This window comes from Podarcis pityusensis (assembly GCF_964106645.2).
Source record: "Podarcis pityusensis genome assembly, chromosome: 4".
NCBI lineage: Eukaryota > Metazoa > Chordata > Lepidosauria > Squamata > Lacertidae > Podarcis > Podarcis pityusensis.
The window spans coordinates 105,757,475-105,775,849 of record NC_138027.1 but is presented as its reverse complement, the minus strand read 5'-3'; the positions used below and the strand labels follow the sequence as shown (position 1 = coordinate 105,775,849).

General features: G+C 42.8%; 1 long non-coding RNA gene across 1 annotated transcript; it reads right to left on the bottom strand.

Moving 5' to 3' along the window:
* Positions 1–10,799: 10,799 nt before the first annotated feature.
* Positions 10,800–17,397, bottom strand: LOC308475988. Its single transcript, XR_013985615.1, has 3 exons — positions 17,272–17,397; positions 16,766–16,845; positions 10,800–10,996 (listed from the first exon to the last, which is right to left on the bottom strand). It is a non-coding gene; the product is annotated as an uncharacterized lncRNA (long non-coding RNA).
* Between the last annotated feature and the right edge of the window lie 978 nt (positions 17,398–18,375).

Below are 18,375 nucleotides of genomic sequence, written 5' to 3'. Positions count from 1 at the left end.
CGTGAGATATTTTGTACTCTGGGAAGTGTGCTCAGTTGTTTTGATTGATTTTCTTCCTTTTTATAACTATGAAATTTCCAGAATAAAAGCAACCCTCATTAAAGTTTATAGAAAATGAGAGACAGTCCCTTTGTAGCACCCTGCTTGTGGTTAACGCTTAGCTGGAATGAAATATTCAACGCAGCAATAGATAAATTAAAATAATAATTTATTTGTCAGACAAATAAATGAGAGACACAGTGGTATATGGATACCAAAGCTCTGCCCACTCCAGCCCTGATGGCCAGCACTTATATTTCCTCAGCCCAGCCCCCTTGCTCCTCCTTTGGCTGCCTCTGTCCAATCAGCCTGGTTGAAATTCCTATTGGCTGTTTGCTAGAACCAATCATAAAAGATACACCCATTTCCTATTACCTTTTATGGGAGACAAAGAGCTATATTTCCTTCTATCCATAAATGGCAGACAAGTAGCCATATATCTTACATTTGCCTCGACCAGGCACCTTAATTACCAGATAACCTTTTTGCCCTATTGCCCTATTACCCTATTGCCCCTTCACTCCAAAACAGATGGCTAAAACAGATGGCTCATTAAATTTTATCTTAAACAGAGATCTTGGGTTCACCTTCTCACACACCATCAATGAAATAAGAATCTAACATAAGAATCTAACATTTCTTACTTTCTAAATCCTTTGCATAATTACATTTAAGCCAATATATTTCATACATTAACATAGATAGATTTTTAGAAGGAAAGGAACTTAGTAAAAACAATTTCCAAAAGCAACCCCTTAAATTTACACCCCCCTTTCAAGCCAGCTGCTGTTTCTAAAAGCAACTTCTTCAATTTACAACTCCCCTTTCAAGCCAGCTGCTGTTTCTATTAGCTCTTGCCCTTTAACCTTAGGAAGATGTGGCTCAAGTCTGATGGGAGGCACATGGTATATTATCTGTTAAACAATAAATTTCACTATTTACCAACTCTTAATTAGTGTGTTTTTTTTGCAGCTTGATTGTATTCTGTAATTTGTATGGTCAGTGTGACCTTTTGCTCCCAGCCTGTAATTTCCTTTTACAACCCTGAGGCACTCGTCTCCTGCTAATGCTACAAATCAGAGGGGCCCTGTTTAGGAAGATAAACATCTGCCAAAGTACTTAGCCAGCTGGTTTCTGCCTGGCATGAGAGATACAAACATTTACAAATATATTTTTTAAGCTCATTTTAAAATGCAGGCCTTGATCTGATGCCTCACCTTCACATTTCCATGGTCTGCAGTATGGCAAGGCAGCCAACCAAACAATTCTTCCTTTCCAATTCAGATCTTGCTGTCAGTTTAAAACATATAGTTTAAAAACAGTACCTGTTGTCTAGCGTGGCCAAAACAAATGAGTTAAGTTCAAACACAGGGAAAAATACATTGTGATAGAAGAAAACTGGTTAGCTGTGTTAAACAAATTGCTGTGGTTGGCAAGGATTCTGAGATGAGAAGTGTCTGTGGTAGGATAGGTACACCAAATTTTAATCTGCATCATGTAAAATCATTTTACTCAAACCTATGTTGTCTGAATAACTTATTTTCTCTTTCTGCTTTGGAAGGCTCTTTTCAGCTTACAAAATGCAATCTACCTTGAGTAGATTACCATAGTATCGTCGATGAGGCAGTCAGTGAGAAATTAAGGATCAGCTCACATTCATGAGCAAATACTCACTGCAGCCACTTGCTCCTGCACAAGCTCCCCAGTTTCAGTTCTAACACAAGCAACAGCTCAAAGCCCCATCTTCTGCTGAACCAAATAGGGCCACAATACTTAACTTTGGGGCAGGGAAGGCAATGGCCTAAGCGGCCACCCTTTTCTGCTGGGGCTATGGGGTGGGACTTGCCAGTGGGAAATGGAGGCTCTGTCAAAGAGAAAGATCTGGGGTGTCTTTTGCTTCTGTGGCCTGGAATTAGAAAAAATGAACCTGTCACCTAAACTTCTATAATACGCTTCTCCTAGGTTCCTCATTTGCAAGAAACGGGAACTATGATAGGGTAATATTTAGAAGACAACACATAGCACTCTAGTAAGAAATATATCCCACCCCAACTCCAGCCAAAAATGGTCCCAGCTGACCTTTTCTCTCTTTGCCAACAACTAAGACAAAGATCCTCATTTTTCTCAGCAGATTTGGATCCAGTGAATCCATTTGCACTCCTGTTAGTCTTCCCTGTAATTATTCTGCCAAGGCAATTCAATTAATGACAGAGAACTGTAGCACTAATTTCAGTCCAAGTGGCATGTGTGATTCCCGTCCCCCCATGGAGACTGGGAGGGCATGATGCAAACAATGTGTTCTGAATGCTTCAGTGATTGGAACTGACAGTTAAGTAAAATCTGCAAGGGATTGATCAACGTCAGCATGAAGTCAGAGTAATCCTTAAGAAACAACTCACGTAACTATAAGTTGCATAATTCAAAGCTGTCCTGAGGCATCTTTAAAGATGCATTTGTTTTCCGGAGGTTTCTTTCGTTCTTTCTTTTTAAAGAGAAGAAAAGAGAAAAGGTTGCTTGGAAATTTAACATGGAAGACGGTCATAGAATCATAGAATCATAGAGTTGGAAGAGACCACAAGGGCCATCAAGTCCAACCCCCTGCCAAGCAGGAAACACCATCAGAGCACTCCTGACATATGGTTGTCAAGCCTCTGCTTAAAGACCTCCAAAGAAGGAGACTCCACCACACTCCTTGGCAGCAAATTCCACTGTCAAACAGCTCTTACTGTCAGGAAGTTCTTCCTAATGTTTAGGTGGAATCTTCTTTCTTGTAGTTTGGATCCATTGCTCCGTGTCCGCTTCTCTGGAGCAGCAGAAAACAACCTTTCTCCCTCCTCTATGTGACATCCTTTTATATATTTGAACATGGCTATCATATCACCCCTTAACCTCCTCTTCTCCAGGCTAAACATGCCCAGCCCCCTTAGCCGTTCCTCATAAGGCATTGTTTCCAGGCCTTTGACCATTTTGGTTGCCCTCCTCTGGACAAGTTCCAGTTTTGAATATGAAAATAGTGGCCATTAAAAGAAGGTCCAATTCTGAATCAAGAAAATCCAAGTATTTAGCCAAAATATTGCAAAGACAGCAGATCAATTATGGATATACTGTTTGCTTTTCCTAAATAAATGTGCTTCATTTCTTTGTACTTGCTCAAACCCACTATTTGCATTTAGTAACATGTACAGGCAGGCAATATATGGATAGATGGAAGTCATGAGGTTGCAGAAAAATCCTGAATCCTGAGGCTTTTTGGGTGACAGTGAAAACCAAACAAAAACACTTCATATGCACGAGGGGCTGCAACATGACATATTATAATAAAAACTGAGATTGTCCAGATTTTACATTCTGACTGGTATTCCAAGATCTACGTATGCCAAATTTCACAATATAAGGAACCAGAATGATTTGTGGGTGTGAAGGGAGGATAAAGCTTGTCAATAAAACCGAAATAAATGAATGGTGATTTTTAGGAGACAAAAACCTGAGCTGGTTTCTATCCCATAATTAAGCAATTTCCTCACCATTTGAAATTGGTTTGTGTAGGGAAAGCAGAATATATAAAGTCACACACAACAACCCCTCTTACTAATGCAAGTCCTCTGGTGTTTGGTTGTGATGTAAAAGCAGAAATGGAAGCGTTTCTTTTTTGCAGAAGGAATGCCTCAAACTGTTATTTATTCACATAACCCCTCCTGGGAAACGACATTGTTAAGCAGCAGATGGCCTGAAGAAGAAAATACAGGGAAGAAGAAAAAAATCCAGCATGATGATGTTATTTGCTCAGGATACCGGAGTTTATAAAATGAACAAATTAAGGCAACATAGTTAGCAAAAAAGATACTATATTTGTTTAGTCTGAGAAATCGGCTCCATTATGAGATCACCTTCGGGGTTGGTTTAATTACACTGTTTTCCAGACAGGGGCAGGAATTCTAATTGAGTCCCTAAAAAACTGAAGTCAGGGTTTAACAAGTTGGCATCTATGAAGGACAAGCTTTTAATTGAATCCCATTTTCATTTAAAAATGATTCCTGTCCAAATGAAAGGGATTTCTGCTTCTCTGGATTCTCTCTCTGCGAACCAGTAGGTGGCAGAACTCCCTTGCATTTGCCTTCAGAGTTTGTGAGGAACAGAAAATGGATGTGCAATCAACACGATGATAAATGCTCAAACAGGTGTGTGAAGTCACCAACATGCATGGTCATAAACAGCTTGAAAGAGCTGAGTGCATGCTTGGTGGTCAACAGTCCATTTTGCTGTGTAGCTTTATTTCTGATGTTCTGCAGTGTGGCATTATGCATTTAAAAAACAAAACAGGCATTGGCGCTGGAAATGTCAAGCCCTTGTCTGCATGCTGAAGACCCAAGAGCTGACCCAAGAGCTCCCATTTTCTCCTAGGATTTTTGTGAATACATCTATGCTGATTTATTATTAACTTTTCCTCCTGCCCTTCCTCCAAATGACAAAAAGGTATGCATATTTTAAGTTTCAGCTCATTCCTGGCATCTCCAGGTAGGGATGGGAAAGACTCCTGCCCAAAGTCCTAGAGCTCTGCATCCAGTCAGTCTGGACCAGGGCATCACCTGTTGGTGCTGGGCACAACATTAGCAGGAGCCACAGCAGCAGCAGCAACAGGAGGGAGAGGAGAAGCTGGTGCTGGGGGTGCTTGGCACTCAGCACGTGTGTGTGACACCGGCCTCCCATCTGCTTCGTCAGTTTGTGCGTCTGGTCTAGGTTACACTGAGCAAGATAGATCCAGGGCAGCTTCATGTCCTCCTATGCTTCTCCAGTTGCCTATTGCATCACACTGAGGCTGAACTTTAAAAAATAAAAGTGAAAAGGGGGGGGCTGGGTTTGATTTCAAAGAAGATGCTTCTGAGCAGGCAAAGAAAGAAAAGATGTTCTTCAGATGCAATTACCTGAAATAATGATTGGAGGAACTAACTTGGATTTGGCCGCAAGCCAGATCTGATCCCAGATGAACTTTGAACCAAGTTGTAGTGTAGGTGTGCCAAGAGTATCACAGTTTCAAACTAAAACAAAGCTCTCAAAAGCTGCCCACATTTTCACCTGACAGTGATAACCACTCTTACAGATTGTGTGTGTGGTGTTTCAATATGTCCCTGAAAATGGTAGCATCTCACAGTGTCATCTGTCATTTGTAGCCATGAAATGAAATGCGGATTTCTTAGTCATGACGATGCTTTAATTATGTTCTTAACTGGATGACAAAAGTGCCATAGTTAAATCCTAGACCCAGGGAAGGCAGCTAACAGTGTAATTCTATGCTTAGCTACTCAGAAGTAAGTCTAATTGATTTCAGTTAGATTTACTTTCATGTAAGCAGCTAAAGGATTGCAGTCTTGTTCTACTCTCAATCCTGAAGACAGCTATTTTGGGTATTGTCAAATTGATTAATATATTTATTTTGTATATCTATATAATTTACTAATTAATGAGTTTGTTACTTTCAAGTCTCCTTACAGCAGCTGGTGAAATTCTGAAATACTCTCTGTGGCAAATCTTTCCTAATGATGTACAAGATCTCCCCAGTGAATCAGTATATTGACACAATTCAGTTCACAGCAGGGAATATTTCTGGTTCAACAGTGATATGCCTTCGAACAGTGGAACAATCTCATGCTAAACCATGCCTGTGAGCATCCTTCAGTGCATGTTATGCCAACAGTATCGGCTTATTTAATAGTTCTAAAAAGAGAAATGCTATCTATCATTGCAGTCTCCTCTAGCAATCCCATGAAAAGAAGTGTATCAGGGGTTATGGCAAAGATCTACGCTGCAAAGCAATAAATATGCAAACGGATCTATTTGAATATCAGACATCAAAAATTAATTTTAAACTGTGAGGCCATATTTACAGAACAAATTATTTATTGAGCAGATGAGGTTGAAGGGTAGAGTGCTTCTGCTGTCGCAATAGAAGAAAAGGCAGATTTTATACAAGGGTATTCTTCCTGTTGTGTTTGTTAGCTAACCTTCTCTTTCTGTTTCCACCCAGCAACAACAAAACCTACCAGTAGACAAAACTGAAATATTTAAAAAGAAGAAAATCCAAATTGCAACAAACATATTTTAAAATGATAAAATGGCTAATTAACTGATCTTGTAATGCTCTGTCTCCCCTTCTGAGCCAATTTTTTTTCTTGTTATGGTTTTTTCTTTAATTTTTTAAAATTTTGACACACGTTCGTGTGAGTCTATGTCATCTGAACTGTGTAGATCTTCAATCTCAGTTGACTATGTTAAAGAAAACATATTATATAGCAATGCTGATCTAAGGTTTATTTTCACACACATATGTCTTTGTGTTTGTTTATTTCTTTGTGTGCTTTGTTTGGGTTCTTTTCTTTTAGGAGGGCACTTGAAGTTTGCTGTGCTGATGAGCTTCTGAGAAAAAAGCACACTGATGATATAACAGCTGCCCAGACGCTAAATGTTTTATAGTGGCCCACTGGTTTTCATTTAGTTTTTATTTAGCAAGCAGCGGTATGCTAGGAGTATTGTCGTTGTTCCAACATAGCTTTAATACAAGGTTTAGTCTCTACAACGAGTGATGCTGAGACTCCGGCCATTCCTTCTCACCTGAGAGCCCTTTCCCTACTTCTACATCTAGGTTGATAATAATTGTTTTAATTTGGCCCTTACGAATTAGGCCTGTTGCACTCCCGAGCATAATCACTGGTAGCAAAAGAAGGCTAGAGGCATCATTACTTCAAAACACCACCCCAGTCAGAAACTTACCAAGAGGAAAGGGAATTTGTTGGGAAAAAGCACCAAGGCAAAAGCCAGCTCCAGATGGCTGGAATGCAAAACAGTGCAGATGTACTGTTGGAGAAAAGGTGGAGCCTATTCTCTGTACTGAGCACCGGATGTTAGCTCAGTGTGTCATATGACCTGTGCTGGAAGTACAGGGGAGGAGTTGTGACTCTTCTGATGGAGACTGAAGGGTGCAGTCACATTTCTATGTACTGTTGAGTGACAGGAATAAAACATGTAAAAAGGACTCCTGTCTGTCTCATTTCTCCTCCCTGGGAGAATGCAGGGAGGGAGAGAGAAGCAAAGAAGCAGAGGGTGTGTTCTTCTCACGTTTGAGGAGGATCGCCGGGTTTGTTTACCTAGCCTGCCGGGAGACGCAGCGGAGAGGTCATCCAGTATCTCGCTCAATTGCCTCGGGGGAGGCCAGGTACCTCTGCCTGTGAGCTGATGATACTGACATATGGCAGCCTTCGGATGGTTGCGATTCATCGGACGTCTGCATGAGAGGCTGGTGGATTGTCCTCCTCTGCTCCAAGGAGGAAGAGAGGCGTCTGAGAAAAGCCAGAGGCTCAACAGACAGCTGGTGGAAAGAAGAGGTGTTTTCCAGAGCAACAAAGTTCAAGGTATGCTGCTGCATTTCGGGCTAAAAGTGTGAACGCAGTTCGATTAATTCACTGGTTCACGGGGAGCTGCGTTTTGGAAAAATACAGCTCCGGGAGAAGAGGCCTGCAGCTTGAAGGCTGAAGCCTGCATTCCACAAATTCTTGTGGTTTAGATAAGATGTCCTATTGAAATGCATTGTTGCTAAGTAACAGAAAGTTGGAAAGTTACTGGCAAAGGGGCTGGACTGTGAGTGTAAGCTTGAGAAAAGCGAAACAAAACAGAGAATGTTTTGGCTAGAAGTTTACGAAGCTCTTGGAAGGGACCTTCCATAGCAGCCAGAGTTTAGCTGCCAGGTGCAAAAGGGCGTAAACAACTTGCAGTTTTGCCTGCGTGAGAAAGAAAAAAACAACTGTTGGATTTTACAGCTTGTTTGAAAGTGAGAGAGGCTTGGATTCAAAATGGATGCCAAGAAGGGGGGAGACTTGCCTAACTCATCTCCCCTGACCAGAGACAGTTATTCATCAGGGTCTGGATGGATAACTACCCCAGAAGGGGTGAGCCAAGATGATGCTGGCCAAGTTCCTAAGAGCTCAACGAAAGCTGAGGAGAGCTTTGACCCCAGAGGGGAGAGTGCAGGAACTGTGGCTGTTGGAACTGTTGGTGTTCCTGAACAAGGTGCAATGGGTGTTGCTGACAGGGGGAGGGAAGAACAGAGTTCAAATCTCCCCACTGATCATGCTACTGGGAAGCATGGAGTAGCATTGAGTGCTGTCCGATGCTACAATTGTGGACAGACTGGGCATCTACAGCGAAACTGTAAGAAGCCGCGCCAGTCAAGAGGAGCAAAGAGCAGCTCTACGAAGCCTGAGGCGTCAGGCAAAAGCCGTACCAAGTGCCAGGTGAAACCTGCAAAGGCTATGATGGCGAAAGGAACCACGCCAGATGTTGGGAACTCGTTCATAATCGACACGGGCTGTACAAAACATTTGTGCCCGCACAGAGGACTATTTTCGACGTTGAGGAAGCAAAGCTTCACTGTGAAACAGCCCAACGGTCAGGAGTTGGAAGCGACTGGAATTGGGACTGTGTATCTTGAGAGTCTGAACTTGACTATAAGTGATGTTTACCTGGTTCCAGAACTGAGATTTAATCTGCTGAGCGTGTCGCAGATTGCAAAGAAAGGACTGAAACTGTCCTATGATGCTAAAAGCTGCAAGATCTACAAAGATGGAGAACTGTTTCTTACTGCCAAAGAGAAAGATGGACTGTATTTGTTGACTTTTGATCAGAGTGATTACATGAAATGTAATTCTTCTGTTTCTAACGAAATCTCTCTTGCAGGTGTGACCAGTGTGAGCACCAGGAAGGTGACCAAGACCAAGAAGGTCGACAGAGCATTTCAGCGGGTGTATGCTGATGTGATTGGTCCTCTAGAACCATCTAGAGGCAGTGCAAAATATTACCTTTTGTGTGTGGATTGTTTCACTAATTATTCTTGGGTTTATATGATGGAGAAACCGCAAGAAACTTTAGAAAAGTTTCAGGAGTTTTGTGACAAGGTTAAAAATATGCATGATGCTAACATTGATTGTCTTTTCACAGATGACAAACAAGTTTTTCTGTTACAGAAGTTTCAGAAGTTCCTGGATGGAAAAGGGATAGACCACAAAGTGGCAGTTTCGCAAGAAGCGTGGAACAGGGGGGTCTGTGTTAGAGTGAACAAAGAATTGCAAAAGGGGATGAATGCGCAATTGCTGAGTTCACATTTGCCACATGAATATTGGGCCGAATCGCTAGCGTCCTATCTTCATGTGTGGTTGAGAAAAGTCTCAACAGAGTTGGGGTGTTCTCCTTTTGAGAAGCTGTTCAATAGAAAACCTTCTGTTGCCTATTTTAAGGTTTTCGGGTCTCATGTGAGAACAGAAGCTCCAGGTGGAGTAAAGAATGCCAGAGGCATTTTTGTGGGATATGAAAAGGGTCTCTACAGAGTAATTTTGTCTGAATCTGGTCAGGTGATTCTCACAAAGTTTCTAGAGAGTGCTCCAAAGCAAGAGCGAGTTGTACAAACATTTCCCACAGGTGGCGATTCAGATGATGATGATTTTTCTGATGTCACAGATTACAGTGGTACTGACGATGACAGTCATAGCTCAGAGAGTTCAGTTGTAACAGTCATTGAGAGGAAATCTCACACAATGGATAGACCTTCACAAATGAAGGAAGAACCACTGATTGCTACTGGTTCTCAACAGAGTCCAAAGGTTGAACCAGTGAGCACAGAGGATCAGAACCTCATACGTAGGTCTGAGAGAGTTACAAAGGGTGTACCACCAAAGAGGTACTCAAAAGAGTTTGCTAACTTAGCTTTTGCATGTGTTGCTATTGTTAACAACTCAAAGCAGGTTGAAGCAGTGTCTAAGTCAGAGACAAAGACACAACAGAGGGTAGCTAGCCAAGGTAATGCAGAAGCACTCATTCCTTGGAAGCCATACAACCAGAGAGGTACACTGGTGAAACCAGTGGTGGGGAGTTCCAAGGGTGGAACTGAAACAACAGGGGACTGTTATATGTATAACAACTGTTTGTTCTCTTCTCTGGATAATGTTTTGCCAGTTGATGCTTTTGGGGGAGGATGTTGGGAAAAAGCACCAAGGCAAAAGCCAGCTCCAGATGGCTGGAATGCAAAACAGTGCAGATGTACTGTTGGAGAAAAGGTGGAGCCTATTCTCTGTACTGAGCACCGGATGTTAGCTCAGTGTGTCATATGACCTGTGCTGGAAGTACAGGGGAGGAGTTGTGACTCTTCTGATGGAGACTGAAGGGTGCAGTCACATTTCTATGTACTGTTGAGTGACAGGAATAAAACATGTAAAAAGGACTCCTGTCTGTCTCATTTCTCCTCCCTGGGAGAATGCAGGGAGGGAGAGAGAAGCAAAGAAGCAGAGGGTGTGTTCTTCTCACGTTTGAGGAGGATCGCCGGGTTTGTTTACCTAGCCTGCCGGGAGACGCAGCGGAGAGGTCATCCAGTATCTCGCTCAATTGCCTCGGGGGAGGCCAGGTACCTCTGCCTGTGAGCTGATGATACTGACAGAATTATGGCAGGGAGGGCCCATCACAACAATTCAGGCCTCAGTGCTTCCATTAGTGCATATAGCAATATCCGGGGGGCACTGGGAAGCATCAGAAATGTGGTTGCCATGCATCCCAAGATCAAGGCATCCTGCTGAGTAAATATCCACCTATCCATTTATGCCAGGAAGCCTGGGAAATTATTTCCCATGGCATCCTAGAATGCCTGGATGGGTGCCTTGTGGCCCCATCCAAATTCCAAGGATTATAGTTGCTGCATGCTTAATCCACTCGACCCTCACCTTAGTCTCGTAGGAGTAGGGAGACTCACAGAAGGGAGCAGTCCTCAGGTGTGTATGGGCCCACTTCAAAATAGACTTGGAGAACTGGGCTTTTGAAATTCCATGTCTGTATCACCTCACCCGGCAGTTAGAAACCTGGCTGCACCATATTGTTCTGAAGTGGTTCCAGGTTAGCGTGCTTGAAATGGCTTGTTCAGTTGCTTCTGAAACGTCAAAGATAACCACCCCCTTTTAAAGTATTACTAAACTTACAACTTGTGAAAGACACTATTTGCTGGCAATACCTCAAAAATTGTTTTAATTAACCTTCTTAAAATTGGTAGATCCCTTACCAGATGCCTTACTGTAAGCCCCCCAGTTCTGATCAGAAATGGGGGAGGGTGGTTAACCATTTGCCCCCACCCATCCCAGTTGGACACAGGTGAGCATCGCTAGGATTGCAGTCTTGTTCTGCTCTCATGTCTTATTTGTTTGCAGTATTACATGCATAGAATCATAGAATCATAGAGTTGGAAGAGACCACAAGGGCCATCAAGTCCAACCCCCTGCCAAGCAGGAAACACCATCAGAGCACTCCTGACATATGGTTGTCAAGCCTCTGCTTAAAGACATCCAAAGAAGGAGACTCCACCACACTCCTTGGCAGCAAATTCCACTGTCGAACAGCTCTTACTGTCAGGAAGTTCTTCCTAATGTTTAGGTGGAATCTTCTTTCTTGTAGTTTGGATCCATTGCTCCGTGTCCGCTTCTCTGGAGCAGCAGAAAACAACCTTTCTCCCTCCTCTATGTGACATCCTTTTATATATTTGAACATGGCTATCATATCACCCCTTAACCTCCTCTTCTCCAGGCTAAACATGCCCAGCTCCCTTAGCCGTTCCTCATAAGGCATCGTTTCCAGGCCTTTGACCATTTTGGTTGCCCTCCTCTGGACACGTTCCAGTTTGTCAGTGTCCTTCTTGAACTGTGGTGCCCAGAACTGGACCCAGTACTCCAGGTGAGGTCTGACCAGAGCAGAATACAGTGGCACTATTACTTCCCTTGATCTAGATGCTATACTCCTATTGATGAGGCCCAGAATTGCATTGGTTTTTTTAGCTGCCGCGTCACACTGTTGGCTCATGTCAAGTTTGTGGACAACCCAGACTCCTAGATCCTTTTCACATGTACTGCTCTCAAGCCAGGTGTCACCCATCTTGTATTTGTGCCTCTCATTTTTTTTGCCCAAGTGCAATACTTTACATTTCTCCCTGTTCAAATTCATCTTGTTTGTTTTGGCCCAGTTCTCTAATCTGTCAAGGTCGTTTTGAAGTGTGATCCTGTCCTCTGGGGTGTTAGCCACCCCTCCCAGTTTGGTGTCATCTGCAAATTTGATCAGGATGCCCTTGAGTCCATCATCCAAGTCGTTGATAAAGATGTTGAATAAGACCGGGCCCAAGACAGAACCCTGTGGCACCCCACTAGACACTCTTCTCCAGGATGAAAAGGAACCATTGATGAGCACCCTTTGGGTTCGGTCAGTCAGCCAGTTACAAATCCATTGAGTGGTAGCATAGTTAAGACCGCATTTTACCAGCTTCTTTACAAGAATATCATGGGGCACCTTGTCAAATGCCTTGCTGAAATCAAGGTAGGCTACATCCACTGCGTTCCCTTCATCTACCAGGCTTGTAATTCTGTCAAAAAACGAGATCAGATTAGTCTGACATGACTTATTTTTCAGAAATCCATGCTGACTATTGGTGATCACAGCATTCCTTTCTAGGTCCTCACAGACTGTTTGCTTAATGATCTGCTCCAGAATCTTCCCTGGTATTGATGTCAGACTGACTGGGCGGTAATTATTTGGGTCCTCTCTTTTCCCCTTTTTGAAAATAGGGACAGCATTTGCCCTCCTCCAGTCTGCCGGGACTTCGCCTGTTCTCCAGGAATTCTCAAAGATGACTGCCAGTGGTTCTGAGATCACATCTGCCAGTTCTTTTAATACTCTTGGATGCAGTTCATCTGGCCCTGGAGACTTGAATACATCTAAACTAGCCAAGTATTCTTGTACTATCTCCTTAGTTATTCTGGGCTGTGTTTCCTCTGCTGAATCATTTGCTCCAAATTCTTCAGGTCGGGCATTGTTTTCTTTATCAGAGAAGACTGAGGCAAAGAAGGCATTGAGGAGTTCAGCCCTTTCTGTGTCCCCTGTTTGCATTTCACCATCTTCTCCTCTGAGTGACCCCACTGTTTCTTTGTTCTTCCTTTTGCTACGAACATACCCATAAAAGCCTTTTTTGTTGCTTTTAACCTCTCTAGCAAGCCTGAGTTCATTCTGTGCTTTAGCTTTTCTGACTTTGTGTCTACACGTGCTGGCTATTTGTTTGAATTCCTCTTTGGTGGTTTCCCCCCTTTTCCATTTTTTGTACACATCCTTTTTTAATCTTAACTCAGTTAAAAGTTCTTTAGATAGCCACCCTGGCTTCTTTAGGCACCTTCCATGTTTCCATCTCATTGGTATTGCCTGAAGTAGTGCCTTTACTATCTCCCTCTTAACAAACTCCCAGCCAACATGAACTCCCTTTCCTTTTAGTATTACTGTCCATGGGATCTCACCCAGCACTTCCCTAAGTTTTATGAAGTCGGCTTTCTTAAAGTCAAGAAATTGAGTCCTAGTATGCTTGGCTGCTCCTTTCCGCTGTGTAGTAAACTTCAGAAGAGCATGATCACTCGCGCCTAATGATCCTTCCACTTCTACCCCACTAACCAGGTCATCAACATTGGTTAGGACCAGATCGAAAATGGCTGTTCCTCTTGTTGCTTCTCCCACTTTCTGGACAATGAAGTTGTCTGCAAGGCCAGTGAGGAATCTGTTTGACCTTATGCTCTTGGCTGAGTTTGACATCCAACAGATATCCGGGTAATTGAATTCCCCCATTACTACTATCTCCCTTCCTTTTGCATGCTTGGCCATCTGTTCCAGGAAGGCATCATCTATGTCCTCTGTTTGGCTTGGGGATCTATAGTAAACTCCCACAATGAGGTCACTGTTATTCTTCTCTCCCTTAATTTTGAGCCAAATGCTCTCACTTTGGCTTTGAGGTTCTAAATCTTGGATCTCTTCACAGGTATACACATCCCTGACATATAATGCCACTCCTCCTCCTTTCTTGTCTGGTCTGTTTCTCTGAAATAGATTGTATCCCTCCATTATTACATTCCAATTGTGGGACTTATCCCACCAGGTTTCAGTGATGCCTATTATGCCATATTTAGTTTGCTGTACCAAGAGCTCAAGCTCATCTTGTTTATTTCCCATGCTTTGCGCATTAGTGTACAGACATTGAAGTCCATTAATCATTCCCCCGTGTCTCTTATTTAAGGATTTTTTCCTCCCACCACTAGGTCTGTGTGCTGTTTGCTCCATTTGGTCTATGACATTTGGATGATCATCTTCATCAATTGATAGACTCCTACCTTCAGGAGCACTGTCTCCCTCCCCCACATTAGTCAGTTTAAAGCCCTCCTGATGAGGTTTCTGAGATTTTTGGCAAAAACATTCCTCCCAACCATTGTGAGGTGCAGCCCATCGCTTGCCAGAAGTCCATCTTCAAGAAACTGCAGTCCGTGATCTAAGAATCCAAACAGTTCCTGTTTACACCATTTGCGAAGCCAGCTGTTCATTTCCACTATTTTTACCTCTCTCCCCGGGCCACGTCGTTCAACTGGGAGGACAGAAGAGATGACAATTTGTGCATTTAATTGCTTCAATTTCCTGCCCAGAGCCTCGTAGTCTCTTTTGATCTTCTGGAGGCTATTGCTTGCAGTGTCATTGGTTCCCACATGAACCAAGAGGAAGGGGTATTTGTCAGTGGGTTTTATGATTCCTTACAGTCGTTCAGTTACATCTTGGATCTGAGCCCCGGGGAGACAGCACACTTCCCGAGACATCTTGTCAGGCCCACAGATCACTGCTTCTGTTCCCCTCAGTAGGGAATCCCCTATCACCACTACACGCCTCCTCTTAGGTTTGGTCGGGGTTCTTCCGTGAGCTGTCCGTTCCAAGGTCGCCTGCACATTCCCTGAGGACTGACTTTGCTGCTGGTCTTCATATACCTGATCGACTGTAATGAGGGAGAGATCCCCAAAGGAGTCTGCTCTTCGTCTTCCATGCTAGGGGAGAGGACCTCAAAGCGATTGTGTATTTCTAAACAATCAGAGTGAACCCTGGGCCTCCTACTTCTTTGAGTCAGGTCCAGCTGTTTGCAGGTCCAGCTGTTTGGAGATCTGAATCTGCAGTGTGTCTAGCAAAGTTTTGGGACTAATTCCTCATGTTTGGATAGCAGGACCTGTGTTTACTTGATACCTGGAGGCAAGATGAACTCTGCAACAGTTTCCCCCACTGTGGGGCAGGAGGAGAACAGCCTGAGAAACAGAACCATGCTCTTTTTCTGCTTTGCTTATGCGCTTGTAGTGGGTCTGTTATTTCCCATGGCACAATTGCCCACAGAGAGCCAAACCTACACATTTTCTGAACTTTGTTCTCTGTATTTCATTGCAATGAAGCCTCCTAGCAAGGCAGTTTAGCAGCTTTTCCATCTTCCTGTAAAATAATAGATTGTATCTCTTACAATTTATTAATGCTGCTACTGTAAACTGATTTGATTTATATTTTTGCTGGCAGCAATGGCCTAATTATTTTCATATTACTGTGTGTGGTCCTAATGATAATTGTCCTCAATTTATACACTGACTAAACATCCACTTTCACCGATCTGGAGATTGTGAGATTACTGATGAGACCAAAGCAAAATCTGTAGAAGTTGAATATAATTAGTGATAAAGGGAGATTATGGAAAGGAACTGTACAACTCAATTTTTATTAGAAGAGTCTTTTGAAAAGCTGGCATAAGCCAAGTGATATTCAAATTGGAGAGAGGCTGCCTGGAAGCTCAGCTTGCTCATGGCTGTGCACACACCATACACTTAACAGGCCCCTGGGAACTACAGTTTACCCCTCACAGAGATACAGTTCTCCACACCCTTAATATAATACAGTTCCCAGATTGTTGGGTGTGGGATACATGGGCAAAGGCATCATTTCCAAATTATATCAGGAGATGTTGACTGTAACCTTAGATCCACTGCCTGGGATGAAAGTTGTATAGGAGGGGGATATAAATGAAAATATTGGTGACACACAATGGAATAATACATGAACCAGCTTCTGTTTGGGAGCATGCCCTAAAGGAATTTAATAGGTGGTACAGGACACCCGTTCAGCTCTCATCCAACCAATGCCAGCCATGTGGTGAGAAGGCTGCAAGAGGAGGGGTGAGAATGCCCATTGATGGTTTTTGGAACAATGCGTATAAAGAAATGGTGGATATTGTGAAAGAATCATTGCAAGTTACACCACAGCTGTCATTATTATCTTTATTTGAAGACATAAATGTAGACATCAAAGCTAAGGGACTTCTGGGTTTTTTTTTATACTAATGGTTGTACTGCTTTCAATGGCTTAAAAATGGAGAATCTTGGAAACTTTGGACCTTTCATAGTGGTATAAGAAGGTATAGAACCTAACAATTTATGAAAACATAACACAGAATTTAAGCGTTAAATTATGAACAAGCTTTTTATGCGACTTGGTGGTATGTCATTAATTATATTATCAATGCCACTTTTCAATTCTGGTTTTCAGCAGTATCTCTGGGAGGCTGGAACTCATGACTGTGCTCTGGCTTTGAAAGTTTCTACAGATATTCTCGCCTTACTTCCCGCTCCTCACAAATATTACTCATTATTTTGTTTCTGTATTTTTATTAATATGGAAAATGTCAAATGAGATTTAATGTTGCCTCCCCAGGAGTACTTTTACAATTTAATATTTGTTTAGTTTGTGTTTATATTTATGTATAATAAAACTCAATAAAAGTGATATTAACAATGAATTCCTCCTTGGGTAGGACTCTTACTCAGCAATTTACATCCAGCCTCTTTCAGCCTAAGCTGCCTCCTGGGGCTTTTGTGAAGGAGAGAGGGGAAGCACCTACACTCTTCTGAACTCCTTGAAGGAAGAGAGTGATAGAAATAGAACGAAAACACAAACTTCTGTTAAGGCTCAACAAGCGAAGGAGGTGGAAACGCCAAATAGGCACTAATGGCAACTCTGCTACTCCAAGGCCCAGTTGTGGCACCTTGCCTGGTGGAAAAAAGTGAGATGCTTTGATTGGAAGAAGACTGAAGCACCAACCTCAGCCAATCAGCATCGCCCTGCAAAATTTAGGGAGGGCTCCAAGACAAGAGAGCCACTTGGTATTAGCAATGGCAGACAGCTGGGTGGGGAGCAAGGGAGCTTCTGTGGCTGTTGCTCGGTTGGTCTGAGCCTCAAGACCTCAAGTCAGCATTGCCGAGCAAATGGAGCCGGGCCTTCCCAAATCACAACAAAGGGTCATTTGGAAAGTTTGTGCATAGTTTATATAATGACACTTACCTAACAGCACAAAGTACAGCAGAGCTGTGAGAGGCTAAGAGCAACCTGCCCAGGCCTCTGAATCCCCCCTCCCCCTGCTCTGGTATTATGGAAATCAGCTCATTTGATGGAGAGCCATCCTAGAGTAGCAACAGCATCACCACTCTGTGCCTATCATGATATAGCGTGTTTCATTTATTTCTGCTGAATTATACGAGTAAAATCAGCCTATGAAGTCATAGGTTGTTGCCATAGGAATGTCTATGAGATCACAAATGCAGTATTGGATTTGCTCACAGCTGTGAATGTGAAGGGAAACTTCAGCTGAAACATAATAGCTTCCGTAATTAAACCCATAGTTTGACAGGTTATAACCTTTCTATCTAATTTTCATTCTACCTGATGCATCAGTAAGAATGAGTTATTAATACTCCTATTCTAAATGCCAGTTAGGTCGAGTGTAATCAGAGAATTGTATTCTTTCAGAACACAAAGAAGCCCCCCTAGTGTGAATGTATAATTACCATGCTGAAGGGTTTCCTTCCACCCAAGGGCTACGGGAAATTTGCTGCGTTAATAAACAAGAACAACGGGCTCACCCCCACTCAGAATGATCAAAGAATACATGAGTTCAGAGGCAAACATAATTTTGGGAAGCAAAGAGACCTTGTTTAGCATAAATTGATATCAGAGGAATGATGTTGGATGTATGCATATTTGCACATGAATAATTTCCAAAGGAGCTGCAAACAACATTAGCATTAGGTTGGCTGGTAAATTTGGAAAGAAAGGTTAGTGCACTACAAGCACAGAGTGATTTCCTCCAGGTAGTCCTATGGGGGAGGAAAGGCAGAGATGGGCCAACGATCACAGGTCCTGCTTGGAAATAGTTCTTCATCATCATAATAAATCATTTATTTATACTCCGCCCACCTGGGGTTCAGGCAAATAAGTTTAGGCATGTTGGGCGGGAGCAGGGAGGGGATGAAACAGAACAGGGTGTTTGCAGGCTTTTCCAATGGTGATTCAAATATACACAATTTCACTTAAGTGTGTGGTGCCTTGGAACCTAATCTTCACATTAACGGGGGGGAGGTACCTGTTATTGTGATGTTATGTTTATTT